The sequence below is a fragment of the Nothoprocta perdicaria genome, unplaced genomic scaffold (assembly GCF_003342845.1).
Source record: "Nothoprocta perdicaria isolate Ctin4 unplaced genomic scaffold, notPer1 scaffold_252, whole genome shotgun sequence".
NCBI lineage: Eukaryota > Metazoa > Chordata > Aves > Tinamiformes > Tinamidae > Nothoprocta > Nothoprocta perdicaria.
Genome location: NW_020455480.1, coordinates 385912 through 398134, shown reverse-complemented (window position 1 = coordinate 398134; position 12223 = coordinate 385912). Strand labels below are relative to the sequence as shown.

The following is a 12223-nucleotide window of genomic DNA, read 5'->3' as shown; positions in this document are numbered from 1 at the left end:
AGCGCGGGGGGCCACGGGGTGCGCGCGGCGGCCGGCACCACCCCGCTCCGCGCTCCCCGCGCCTCTCCCGCCTTGTTAGCGGCAGCACGCGAGTGCTTTCGGAGCGCGGCAGAGACTCAGGCTGCATCTGCTGCCTTTCCCGCGTGACAGGCAATAAAGCTGCCAAAAGGCATTTGGGGGGCCATTGTACATGAGCAGTTTTATTCCCCTGCTCTTTCACGGCGTGCGGCTGATGGATGGCGCTTCAGTGGGATTCACGAAGGGATGAAAGCCGACATCAAACGTACCCGCTGGCTTTAACACTCTCTGAATTGCTCCCCAGGGATCGGAGGGGTTTTATAGGTACCCAGGGGCTTCCCTGCTCTCCGCAGCACTTCCCCGCGCTCCGTCCTCAGCGGGGCCTGGGCAGTTCACGCATCTCCAAACAAACAAACTCCACTGACCATCACCGCGTCGGGGCGACGCGACGAGGGCTGCCCATCACAGTGGCTCCCGGAGGATTGCGTGGAGCTCCCTGCTCCCTTGCTGGGCTGCAGCAGCGGCTGAGAGCAGGCACGGCAGCGCGCGCGCACCAAAACGACACCTTAAGGTGTCGTTGCCCTTCCAGTTTTATGGCTACTTATGAGGCCGAGGCCATGAAATGCCAGACACAGAGACCTTTCGGCGAGGACGGAAGGCAGCCGTGCTGAAGCTGAAGCAGGAGTTTTATGGCACTGAGGCTCCCCCAAAGGCAACGCTGCACAAGAGGATTTTGCTTTTCCGAGGAGGAAGACACCTGGAGCACGGCAGACGCTGCGGCGAGGGCAGGGTTCATTTCCAAGCGGCTCAGCCACCGTGTGGAGCTGGGCACAGGCTGCCTAGRGAGGGAAAAACAGACAGCTGCGCTTTGCTTTAGGGACATGCAGAGCCCTCTAACAGCAACAAACCCTTCATCTTAAAGATATACTAAAAAATACCATCTCAGTCGACAATAGCCATTCTTTCATTCTTTAGAAGGACAGCAAGTTCCGTTCATCATGAATAAGACAGGTGAACGCTATGAAGAAAAATGCACGTGCGCTAATTGGCAGACCCCAATGCAGCATCACATTGGGCACCTAGGCTATCCTAGGTACTTCCTTGGCTATCTGGGTAGCAGTGCTGCTGGGACCCCTTCCTCGGCACCCAACGAGATGGGGGGAGAGCGGGCGCCCGTGGGCSGAGCAGGGCCAAGGCCCCTCGAGGCAGCAGCGCCGCGGAGGACGGGGCGGCAGCATCAGCCCTGCACGACCACGGAGCAGCAGCAGCCGCGTCCTGCCAGGTGCTGGGGTTCTGCCCCCGTGCATGAAAGCCAGCGACTTCAATGACATTTTGCACGGGTAAKAATTCCTCAGCACCAAGTGCAGGCTGGGGAGAAATCGCGTGTGTGCCTCGGCGCGGAGGCCCYGGCAGGGAGAGGGCGAGGGGGCCCCGTGGCTGGGGCAGCGCCGCGAGCACCTCCGCCAAACGGRGCGTCCGTGAATGCTCGCTGCTGCATTTCTAATTACACCATTACGGGAACGTAGGATATTAGGAGTGGAGAGCCTGGAGTTTTCACTAAGGAGTCCCTCCTGTACATGACGGTTTTCAAGCAATTACATCCTCAGGTGGAGATTTCTACAAAWCAGGTGTTCAGAACCAGGCGGCGGTGCCCTGGAAAGCAGCAMGGGAAGGCAGTGCCGAAGGAGGTCAGAGACACAGGGGAGCGGGAGGCGGCCTGGGCGGCGAGGTGCTGCCTTTCAGAGCCGCTGCTCCAGGCCACGGGCCGTGCATCGCGGCGGCCTGCGCCGCGCACGGAGCCCGGCGGCCCCACGTGTGCCCCGCGCGGCCGGCGCCTCGCGCTGGGGCTGCCCCGTCCCCTGCCCGGGAATGCCACGCTCCGAGCCGCGGGCGGCGAGCGCAGCCCCGCCGGCTCCCTGCCGGCCCGGGAGCAGCTGAGGATGCACCGGGTCGGTCGCCTGTTCCCGTTAGAGGTACGGGAAGACACTGCTGCTAATTATAGCGCGGAGCAGCCTGCAGGTGCCACGCAGGGATGTCACTTGCAATGGCAATGCAGGATATAAATAAAGACCCGTGCACGCAAAAACAAACAGCAGCCCGTCAGGACAAGCGAGAGCTAACCCAACCCTGCCATTGCATTTGGTAATCTATCACAGCAGAGGAAGGAAAATGCATTTAATGTTTGGGGCTAGCAAAAATCTCCTCCTTTTAAAAATCCTTTTGCTATTCCTTCCTTCCTCCCTCCCTCTGAGACGGGAGCGCCTTCCAGCCTACCTAGATCAAATTGAAGCATATTTTCTGCTCTCCTTGGCACGGGTGTGCCTGTGCATGTCGCAGAACTCTGGTTCTCTCGCTTGCATCCTCAGGAGAGCGTCCTTAATGATGGGTTGCCATGGGCTCGGCAAGCGGGGAGGCCCCGCTCGGCACCGCGTGCCATTAACCCAGCGATTGTCACAAGGACGACTTCCCGCGTCGCCTTTATCCTCGGCAAGGGCTACAAAGAGCCCTGTCCMAGGCAGACACATCAATCCGAGCGCCTTCCCTTCGGCTCTGGGGCCAAGCTAGGGCTGCGCTGCTGCCACAGCCCCCGCGCGGGGGACCCTTGCCGGGGGCGCAGATCCCTTGGCATCCGCGGCGTGAATCCGCGTCCCGCGGCCGTGGGACGGGCGGCTGCGAGGGCCGAGAGGGCCGGCCGGGAAGCCGTGCCCGCCCGCAGCCCCGCTCCGCACAGCCCGGCACGCCGCGACGTTTCCCATCCGGGATAACGGCATGACGGGAATTGCCACGGGAGCGTCACTTGCCCTCCACGGCAGAGGAGGAGAGCGGGGCCGGCGCGCTGTGTCCGCGGGGGCGCGTGGATAACGGCTGCCCYAGGGAGCGGCCAGAGGGCTGCCCAGGCACCCGGCTGGGAACGGAGGTGCCAGAGCCCAGGGCAACCTCAGGGAAGGGCAAGGGAACGAGCTCTGCGGATGCTAAGGATAACGCGGAGCGGTCCCCTCCGCAGCGCCCCGGGAACGTCCCTTTCACGTCCCGCCTGACGGGGCGGCGCCGCGCGGGCACAAGCAGCGTCCCGAGGAGCCCGGACACCGACGGCGACCCCGCGCCGGGGAGCTCCTCCATTAGGGCCAACTGCAAAATCAAAGCGTAAATTGTGGAAAGAAAATCAGATTGATGAATTGATTTCAATTTTCACAATCCAGGGTGCAAGGCAGCAAAGAGTTCGTTCGCAAGCTAAGAACTCTGTCTTCCGTAATGGTGTCTCTTTCTTATATTGATTAATGTCTATATAAAGCATAGCATCTAATTTAGGACACAGTAAAACAATACTATATTTCTGCTGCAGAGCATCTGACGGGATTTAACGGAGGATCTTTGGTGCAAGCGCTGCAGGGAGCAGGGGCAGGACGGGGCCGCGGGGCAGCAACGCCGCACCGCAGGCACCCTGGCTCCATCCTTCGCGCAGCTCTTAATCCCCAGCTCCTTAGGGGAGGACATGCAGGAGAGCACGGAGGAGGACCGCGCCGCAGGCTTCCGGAGCTGCCAGCCTTGCGGGGGGACTGCGGATCAAGCGCTAAGCTTGATAAGTCCTTGTCAGACACACGAGCCGCTTGTACAGCCTCGTGGTTTGACCTCCGTGCACCAGAAATTATATTCCAAATCCCTCTACAAGGCCCAGCGGAGGCAATCGGAGTTTCAGCAGCGCACACCTACAAGCACTCAGGAAAGGCAATAGGATGGCAGCTACATCTGTCACACGCAGCAGAGGAAAGGAGGCCGCTTTCTCCCTTTTCCTGCTTTCTCCTCGAGCAGACGCAGTTACGGCGCTGAGCATCACTTGGGCTTGCCCTGCAGCTGCTGCCGCTGTCCTGCGGCGTGCTCCGGCCACATTACCTCGCAGAAAGGACATTGCACTCGCGGCAGCACGGCTCGGCGCCCCTCGAAGGGCGGGCAGGGCCGCAAGGACCTTCGCGCTCGCTCTCCGCGGCTCGCAGGCGGCTGAYGAGGCGCCGGGTGCCTCACACCGACCTGCTCCCTGCAGCGGAGCCGCCCGGGACGGAGCTGCAGGGCTGGCGCAGCGACCCTGCCTCGACAGCACGAGTTAACCTGGCTGTTTCATGTGCCCATTCCCACGGATGTGCTTCTTTCCCATTGCCTGTCCATCAAGGCTCATGACTACCAGCTCGTTATCGTAGCACCTGATGCCCTCCTACCATTTCTGAGCTGCCAGAAGGACGCTTCCATACTTTCCGACCGCGTGGCGTATTTGAGCATGCGACGCAGTGCACAGATCCCGTCCTGTCCCACGTGCATCGCCCGGGATCACGGGGACCCGGCTGCTCCCCGGCGCGGAGCACCCTGTGCGAGCAGACACTCACAAAGAGGCCGTGGCCTCTCCCTGGYCTCGCACTGCTCCTGCCCCCCTGCTTCTGGTCCCAGCAAAGCTGCTGGGACGAGGGGCTGCGGAGCCCGGCAGGGCTTGCACGGGCGGACGGTGCCATAAGCAAGTGTTTGTTTATTTGCACGGCTCATTTCCATCTTCAGGTGCTCGGGTGCCATTAGAAGAAAGGAGCAGCATGTAAACTGCTCGATGTATTGTAGTATAATGAAGTGTTATGTTTCTCTCATTGCCGCATTTCGTTGCAAATAATCAGGACAGGGAATTGGCCTGACAAGCTCCTGCTTTCCTCCTAATACCATGAAAATTGGAATGGAAGCACAAATCTCACCTCCCTTGCAGCCTGGGGAAGCGGCTCCTTTTGCCCGGCGAGCTCGGGCCGAGACAGAGACCTTGCAAGGCCCGGGCACAGCCCTAGGCAGGAGGCGGCCGCAGCCCCGACGCCCCACGGATGGGCACAGCAGCCCTGGCGCCCCGCGGCCGCCTCGCTCTGCAGCAGCCCAGCCAGCCTGGAAACGGCTGCAGCGCTTGTAAACTAATTCCAGTCAATAAATGATTCATGCTGACACTCTTTGGGGTGTATTTTCAGCAGGAACACTAGAGTAGCTCTGCAAAAGCCACGAGATGCCAGGAGGGTTTTGGGGCTGCTGGAGAGAGAGGGATTTAAAGCCGCGGCCGGCCGGCTGGCCGGCAGCTTTCCCTGCAGCAGCAGCAGCAGCAGCAGCCACCTGGCCCAGCAGCAGGCAGCCCAGGGCCCAGCGGGAGCTTTCCGGGAAAAGTCCTCTGCACTTCAGCGGGAGCACGAGAGAACGTGGGACTGAGTGCACAGGGGCCCCAGCCAACTTGGCGAGCTCTGCCTGTGCTCGCTGCCCTGGCGGGCTCAGCACGCATCAGGGCAGCAGCTCCTGCACTGCCCACCTCCACAGCAAAGCGGGGGGCTGCCAAGGAGGCGTCGTGCCGCGCGCCCCYCCCTCGCTGCCGTTCGCGCAGGACGGGGCCGCTGCTGCGCGCGCTGCCCCGCGAGCAGCCCCGCAGGGCAGCACAGGCCACGCGGCGCCGATAGATTCGTCTCCGCCGCCGAGGAACGAGCTGGCAGCGGCGACACCATTTCGCCTTATGAATTTCTGATCAATAACCCGCTTTCATCGATCCCCGCGCTGGCTGTAATGAACTGCTGAAGAGCCGCGGCGCTGCAAGGCCGGGCACAGACCGGCAGCGCGGGCAGCGAGCGYTGCGGCGCGGGGCCCCAGCACCGGGTCCGTCCTCTCGCCCTGCTCTCTCTTCCCGTGCTTTTCCCCTTAGCTCCTGTCCTCTTCTCTCCTYCTTTCAATAATAAAAGTTAAAAGGAAAAAAAAATACACTTTTTTTTTTCCTTTTAACTACCTTCATCTGAAATGAGGACTCGCATTGGCTGACCCTGCTGTGGCTGAATCTCAGCATTTTCTGTATTGAATCTCTCCTGTAAAATTTATTCGATGGTGCAGCATTACCCTCATAAAAATACAATAAATGGCCCTGTTTGCATTATATGCCATAATGACTCTAACCCTGTGGCATTCTTAGAAAGACCTCTTTAGAAATAAAGGGGTAGGAAAAAAGCCCTAGCAGAAATCTGTCGGATAATTACATTGCGGGAGCGCGGAAACCTTTTAAATCATGTTGAATGAAAGGAAACCCAGGCTGCACATTTCAGACTTTTCAATCTCTAGCATTTGCTATGGTTGCAAAACTCTGCCGTGCTGCACCGTGTTGCTYGCGGTGGGCGCGCACACACAAGCGGAGGACGCGGCTCGCGCCGGTGCCGCCCGACGCGCCTGCCCCGGCACCCTGCTAGGCGCCCGACAGGCAACGGCCCTGCTCCCCTCTCAAGAGCGCTTTGCCTGCACTCTGGCTCCCGGAAAGGCCGGTATACTTTCTTATGCCTCTGTGACACATGCAATGGAGTGTTTGCCACAGCGATTTGAAGAGAGATGTCACATCACTAAAAAATCTTTGGCCCGACAGGAAACCAGTTGGATTTAGCGTGTTGGAAGCCGGCGCGGCAGCGCAACACGTTCTGTGGCACGTGGACCCRCCCGCAGGCAGTTACGGGTTCCTAAAGGGCGGCCCGGCCTCTGTGCGCGCGTCGCGACGGGGCAGACGTGCTTCCCGCCCGGGTGAGCCGCCCGAAGGCCTCCGGACCGGGAGGAGCAGCTGGTGCCGCGCACGGGGCACCCACCGCCGCGGGACGGGGACCCCGGGGTGGCGGGCACCCGGCACGGCCAGCACGAGGGCTCGCAGCCGCGCTCGGGCCACGCTCTTCACCTGACCGGCAGCCCTTCGCGGCTCCTCCAGCGGCCACCTCAGGGCTCAACGGCATTCGCAGCGGGCAGCGCTGCAGACATACGGAGCTTGCTGCCTCGGTGCGGCCGCGCGCGCGCTCGGCCCTGCTCTCCTTGCAGGTCWAAGCGATTCCACCCATCAGCAACACCCCTCAGCGCGGGGCAGCGCAGCGCCCCGCGTGTCGCCTTCGCGCGACGCCCACCGCAACCGTCCCCCAGGAAAGCTGCTGAGTCGGAGCAGGAGGCAGAGATTGACGCCTTAAAAATAAAGCCCCAAACGCAGCGGGAGCGCGCAGGGCCTGGCCCGCCCGCCCAGGGGTAATGAGCGCGATGCCCGGCGCAGGCGGCGCTGCCAGGGAATCGCTCCCTGCMCCCAGCAGCAGCCACCCCGGGGTTGCCCTTGCCCGTCTCCTGCGCCCCAGGACACAGCTTTGCCTTTCCAGAGCTGCTGCTCTTGTTYTCCCTTTTTCCTTCCCTTTTTTTTTTTAGCCTCGCTGCATGCCTCCAGAAGCAGACAATTTTCACACTTCTTGGGTTTCACCACAAGCATTTCTTACAGCTCCATCTGTGAGTCTTAATTAGGGAGTTTACTGACAGAAACTTTATTAATGCAGCCTTTAGGTTTCCTGGCAGTGCCTGGTGCCCTTCCAGAACATCGTGTTCAGCAAAACGCCCGAGCGGGAGATCGCGCGTGTGGCGGCAGCGGCGGGGAGGGAGAGCGGCCGCCGCTACCGGCTGCTCTGCCTCTCACCGAGGCTCCTCGCCCTGCACAGGCTCCCCCCTCCTGGCTTTTTCTCCCTCTCTCTTTTTTTTTTTTTTTAAGCACTAACCAGAATAAAAGTTAAATGTGAAGTCGAAACAATACAGCAGGAAAATAGCAGAAATAACTTAATTAAGTTTTTAAAGATTTCCATGCTTGAATAAATTAGCCTCCCTGCAAATGTCACAACAGTCAGAAAAAACGTGCAATCAGTGGAGCACAACGTTGCTGCGCTTGCACTCGAGCGCGGGCCCTGCCGCCGCACTCCTGCTGCATCCGCCCGCTCCGGGGCGARCGCGGCAACCGCTCCTGAGAGTCACCCCAAAACCTCAGCCAGCCCGAGCCCCTTCCTTGGGGTGCTGGGACCCCGGGCGAGCAGCTCCAGGGTCCCCCCTCGTCGCAGCCACTGCCGCCACGCCGGGCACCAGAGCAACACGCAGGGCAGGTGCTGCCCTGCGATGCAAGAGGAAGAATTTGAGGCTTGTTCCGCCCGAGGAAGAGCGCCGAGGGACGACACGCRAACAGGCTGCAGACACGTAAAGGCGAGCGGCGCAGAGGAGGAGAATAAACAGCTTCCCGTGTTCCCCATGGGCATGCCAAGATCAAGGCAGGCGGCAGCACGGCGCGTGCGTGCCACCCGGGAGAGGTGCCCTGCGGGGGCGGCGAGGGCGCCGCCGGGGAGCTGCAGGATGCACCTCGCTGCGCGCGAGTCGCGGCGCCCGCTCGCAGACCCACTGCGGCGCTACGGACAGCTCCGGAGCTGCCGTGCGCCCCTGCTCCCTTGGAGCCCGGCCCTCCTGCAGCCCCTGCGCCTTCCAACCACCTGAGCATGGTGCTTCAGACGCTGGAAATTCTCCTAATGTCGCCGCAATTGTCCTCGAGGAATCAGTGCTGCCACTGAGATCCCGCGAGGACGGAAGGGCGGCTGCATGAAAGGCGGCAGCAAGGATTTGTCTCCTTTGAATCCGCAGCCAATTAAACGCGCAGCACAACGAGTGCCAAGGGCAGCGCCGGGACCCAGGGCCTTGCTGCCTGATCCCGCAGCCCCGCGCTCCGGAGGGAGCCGCCGAGACCCGGCACGGAGCCGGGCTGCAGGGCAGCCTGAGCGCGCGCTGCGATGCTGCCCCGGGCGGGCGCCCATGGGAGGAACTGCCCGAAAATGCCACTTTGGGGGCACGGCTTGTGAGCAGAGGGGCTGCCCGGCTGGTCCCAGCGCCTGTGGAGCCTCCTCTCCTGAAATGCGGGACAATTGCTCCTAAGGAGCTGCGGGATGCGATGCCCACGGCTCCCGCGCCAGGGTGCCCGTGGCGCTGGGGCCGCACGGCGCCAGGATGCGGCGCTGCCGGGAGGCTCTGCGTGCCCGGGGCGCCCCTCGGCGCTCCCGCCGGCGCAGCCGCCCGCAGCAGCCTCGCCTTCCAGGCCCTTAATCTGAAATTGCATCAAAAATGCAGAGATTAGAGGGAAAAGCTCAATAAAGGCCGGAACAAAAGCCAGGGCCCACATCACATGCTCACACCCAGCTTAGCCTTGTTTTCTTCCCTCCTCTTGCAGCTTGTCAGGCTGCAGAGCTGAGCCTTAAAAACTCCAAAAAACGCCAAGATTAAAACACTATTTAGAAAAGGCCGTGCCAGCTTGAAATCACCTGCGGTTCATACATTAAACATCAAATGTACATTAACTCGGAGTTATGGTCATGGAGAGCAAATCCTTTAATACCCTTGCGCGCGCTGCGCGGGCTGGAGCTTAGCGCTGCCGCCGCCGCTCGCCGCAGCCCGCTGGCTCCGCGGCGCTGGCTGCGCGCCAGGACGCTGCACGGCGCCGTCCCGCACGCAGCGCCGCACGGGCAGGGAAGCGCCGGCCCGCGGTGCCCATCGCCCGCGCCGCAGGGTGCCCGCGSCCCCGGCACCGCCACCGCACACGGGCACCGCGGCCGCCTGCCTCCCCGGAGCCTTCCCGGGAGCCGCCGCAGCTCCCGGCGCACACAAAATGCCTTTGCTGATGGAAAATTGCATTTGCTTTTCAGACAATGCGCGTTTCCACACAGCCGCTTGTGAGAAGCGCTCTCTTTTAGCACACATACGCACGGCGGTTTTTTCTTTTTTTTTTTTTTTTTTAAACGGTAAACAGGTTTTGAAGAAAAGATCAAAATCTCACAGAAATATTTTGAAGCTATTGAAATGAAACGCTTTAGTGTATATGACATGAATTTCCTTGGAGTCATTTGAGAAATTTAAACGTGCTCTTACAGCCCCCGCTTCCCCCTGAACAGAACAGAGCAGAAAAGAAAGGCCTCCAAGTCTCAAAACTTCCTCCGGACGGAGGAGCCGTTTTTCGCCTGCACCTACTGCGGGACGAAGGGCCAGGAGGACCCGAATCCGTGCAGAAYGCCAGCAAAGCCATGCACTTTCTCCAAGCAGCTTGTCCTTCCGTCTTCCTCRCGTGCGCACTGAGGACCTATAGGTCCCCAAGGCTTCCGACACCCTCATCCCCCAGATGTGCTCCAGATGTGGGCAGCCCCCGGTGCCTCGTGAAGGGTTAAACCCAGGGACTCATCCGCTCCGAGGCTGGGCGCCTCCTCCCCATCTCTGAGCACTGGGAAGCTCCTTTGAACGCTCGCTCGCTAGCAGCAGGAGAGCCCASGACCCGGGACTTGTCAGACAAGCCCAACCTGATGATTTTTTTAGCAGCGGGATATTATCTCCTGCCTCCAAAGGGAAGGGGAAGAGCAGGAAGCCGCTGATACCAAGGCGGGTGGATGGAGAGACACAGCACCTCATTATTAAACAAAATAAATAAAATATACCAGCAGAAAATGTGTTCTGGCTTTATTACTATATTCTGTTCTCTAAATATTTCATTCCCAACTAATGCACAAGCCAAGCGGAAAATTTCAAGCAAAACTGTGCTGCTTGGAACCTGCTGAAGGGCTGCTGGGGCCCGGAGGGAGCGGGGGAGGCAGCGCGGGCACGGGGCACGTGGTGCAGCCCTCCCGCGCCCCGCGCCGCCCCACGGCGCCCGCAACCCGCGCGCGGGGAACACCCCGGCCCGGCGCGCCCCGCGCCGCCCCACGGCGCCCGCAACCCGCGCGCGGGGAACACCCCGGCCCGGCACGCGCCCCGGGGGCTGCCCTGGTCCCACCTGCTAGGCCAGCGCGGGGCACTACTGCTTCAATTAGAAACTCCACGGAAATGTCAAATTCTGGCCCTCTTTTTAAGCGACAGAATTATGCCGTGTTATAGGGAAAGTGACAGGCAATTGGGGACACTAAAGATTTCCCGGGCTCTGTAGTTAATAGGGAGTTTAGCACCAATTCCATTGTAATTTGCACTTCTGAGGAAGCGCAGCATTCTGAAGTCACAGAGCTCAGGCCCTCTCGGCTCCACGCCGGCTGGGAAGCCCAGCGAAATGGCACCTTGCGGGGTAAAACCAGCTCCAGCTCGCCAGAGCTGCGGCGCTCCACCTCCAACACCAGCAACTCCAGGAAAAGGCATGGAAAMCAGAGCGGCTACCTGCATACTGTATTTTAGAATTAGCCGCCTCTTAATGCTGCTCCACTCCTTCACATGCCAATAATTGTAATAATTGTCCCCTGGGCCACCAGCACCTTGCTGGCTGCACCCTGGCCTTTCAGCCACCACCGTGCAGGATTAGYGGGCGAGCGGCTCGCACCAAGGGCCTGGGAAGGCAGGGAAGCGAGCGGCGCGCGTGCTGGCAGCAGGGAAGCGCGCGAAGCTCGCGGGACCCGAGAGCAAAGCGCTCTGCCCGTTACCCGGGCACGCTGCTGCCCACGCTCTGCCGCCGGGACAGCCTCGCCGGGGCGCGCGCCTCGCCAGCGCGCGCCCGCGCTTCCGTGGCCCTGAAACAGAATAATTCATCAGGCAGCTACGAGCGATCAATGCCGCGCGCCGGCTATTTATACACCGCCTCTGTTTGCCCAGCAGAGCCCCTTTGATAATGTTATTTATGATTCTAAATCACTCCATCAGCACTCCACGGGGCCGCGCGGCGCCCGCGGGAGCGCGCCCGCCGCCCGTCCAGGGCCCCTTGCCCGCGGCTCTGCCCCGCGCCCGGCACCCGCCGCACGTAGCRCAGCGCTCAGCAGTCTCCGGCCCCGGGGGCAGCCGCCCTTCGCAGCGCTGAGCCGCTCATTGGCAGCTAACAAATGGCCCGGGCTACAGAGCGAAGCGATAACAGTTACCGCCGCTGTTTCCAGGGAAAATATAATTTCTGAGACAATCCCACCGGAGTAATAATTAAAACAGCTCTTGAAGACCCTGGCAATCCTGGATTTCTTGGGGGGTTTAAGTGATTACCGCTCTGCAATTTCCGCTTCGAGGCGGCRGCAGCAGCAGCAGCTCCTCCGTGCTCCCACGTACTGGGCCTCCCACGCACCTCCTGGCCCAGGCCCCCCACAGCACGCAGGGTGCAGAGCAACCAGGAGCAGCCCCGGCCCCCCCGAGCACCACAGCCGCTTCCGCACCTGGTGCCGGGATCCTCGCTGGAGAGGCCCCAGGGCTTTCCGGATCTTGCTTCYCATGGCTGCAAAGGAGATGCTCCCATCTCTCTATGGAACTTTCCTCGCTCCTGCGGCATCTAGGAGGCTCCAGTACCTTGCCCAGGAGCTCCACATCGCTCCACATCGCAGCCCTAGGCAGGCAGCCCTTGCCGCGGTGGTGCCTATAAGCCCTWGGGCCAACGGGGTGCAGGTGTGTGGGCGCAGCACCTGCG

General features: G+C 61.1%; 1 long non-coding RNA gene across 1 annotated transcript in view; it reads right to left on the bottom strand.

The window, feature by feature from the left end:
• The window catches only part of LOC112948130, a 12870-nt gene extending 856 nt beyond the window's left edge, over positions 1 to 12014 (bottom strand). Inside the window, exon 1 of the long non-coding RNA XR_003249544.1 lies at positions 11976 to 12014. This is a non-coding gene — a long non-coding RNA (uncharacterized LOC112948130). The remainder of the gene's footprint in view (positions 1 to 11975) is intronic.
• Between the last annotated feature and the right edge of the window lie 209 nt (positions 12015 to 12223).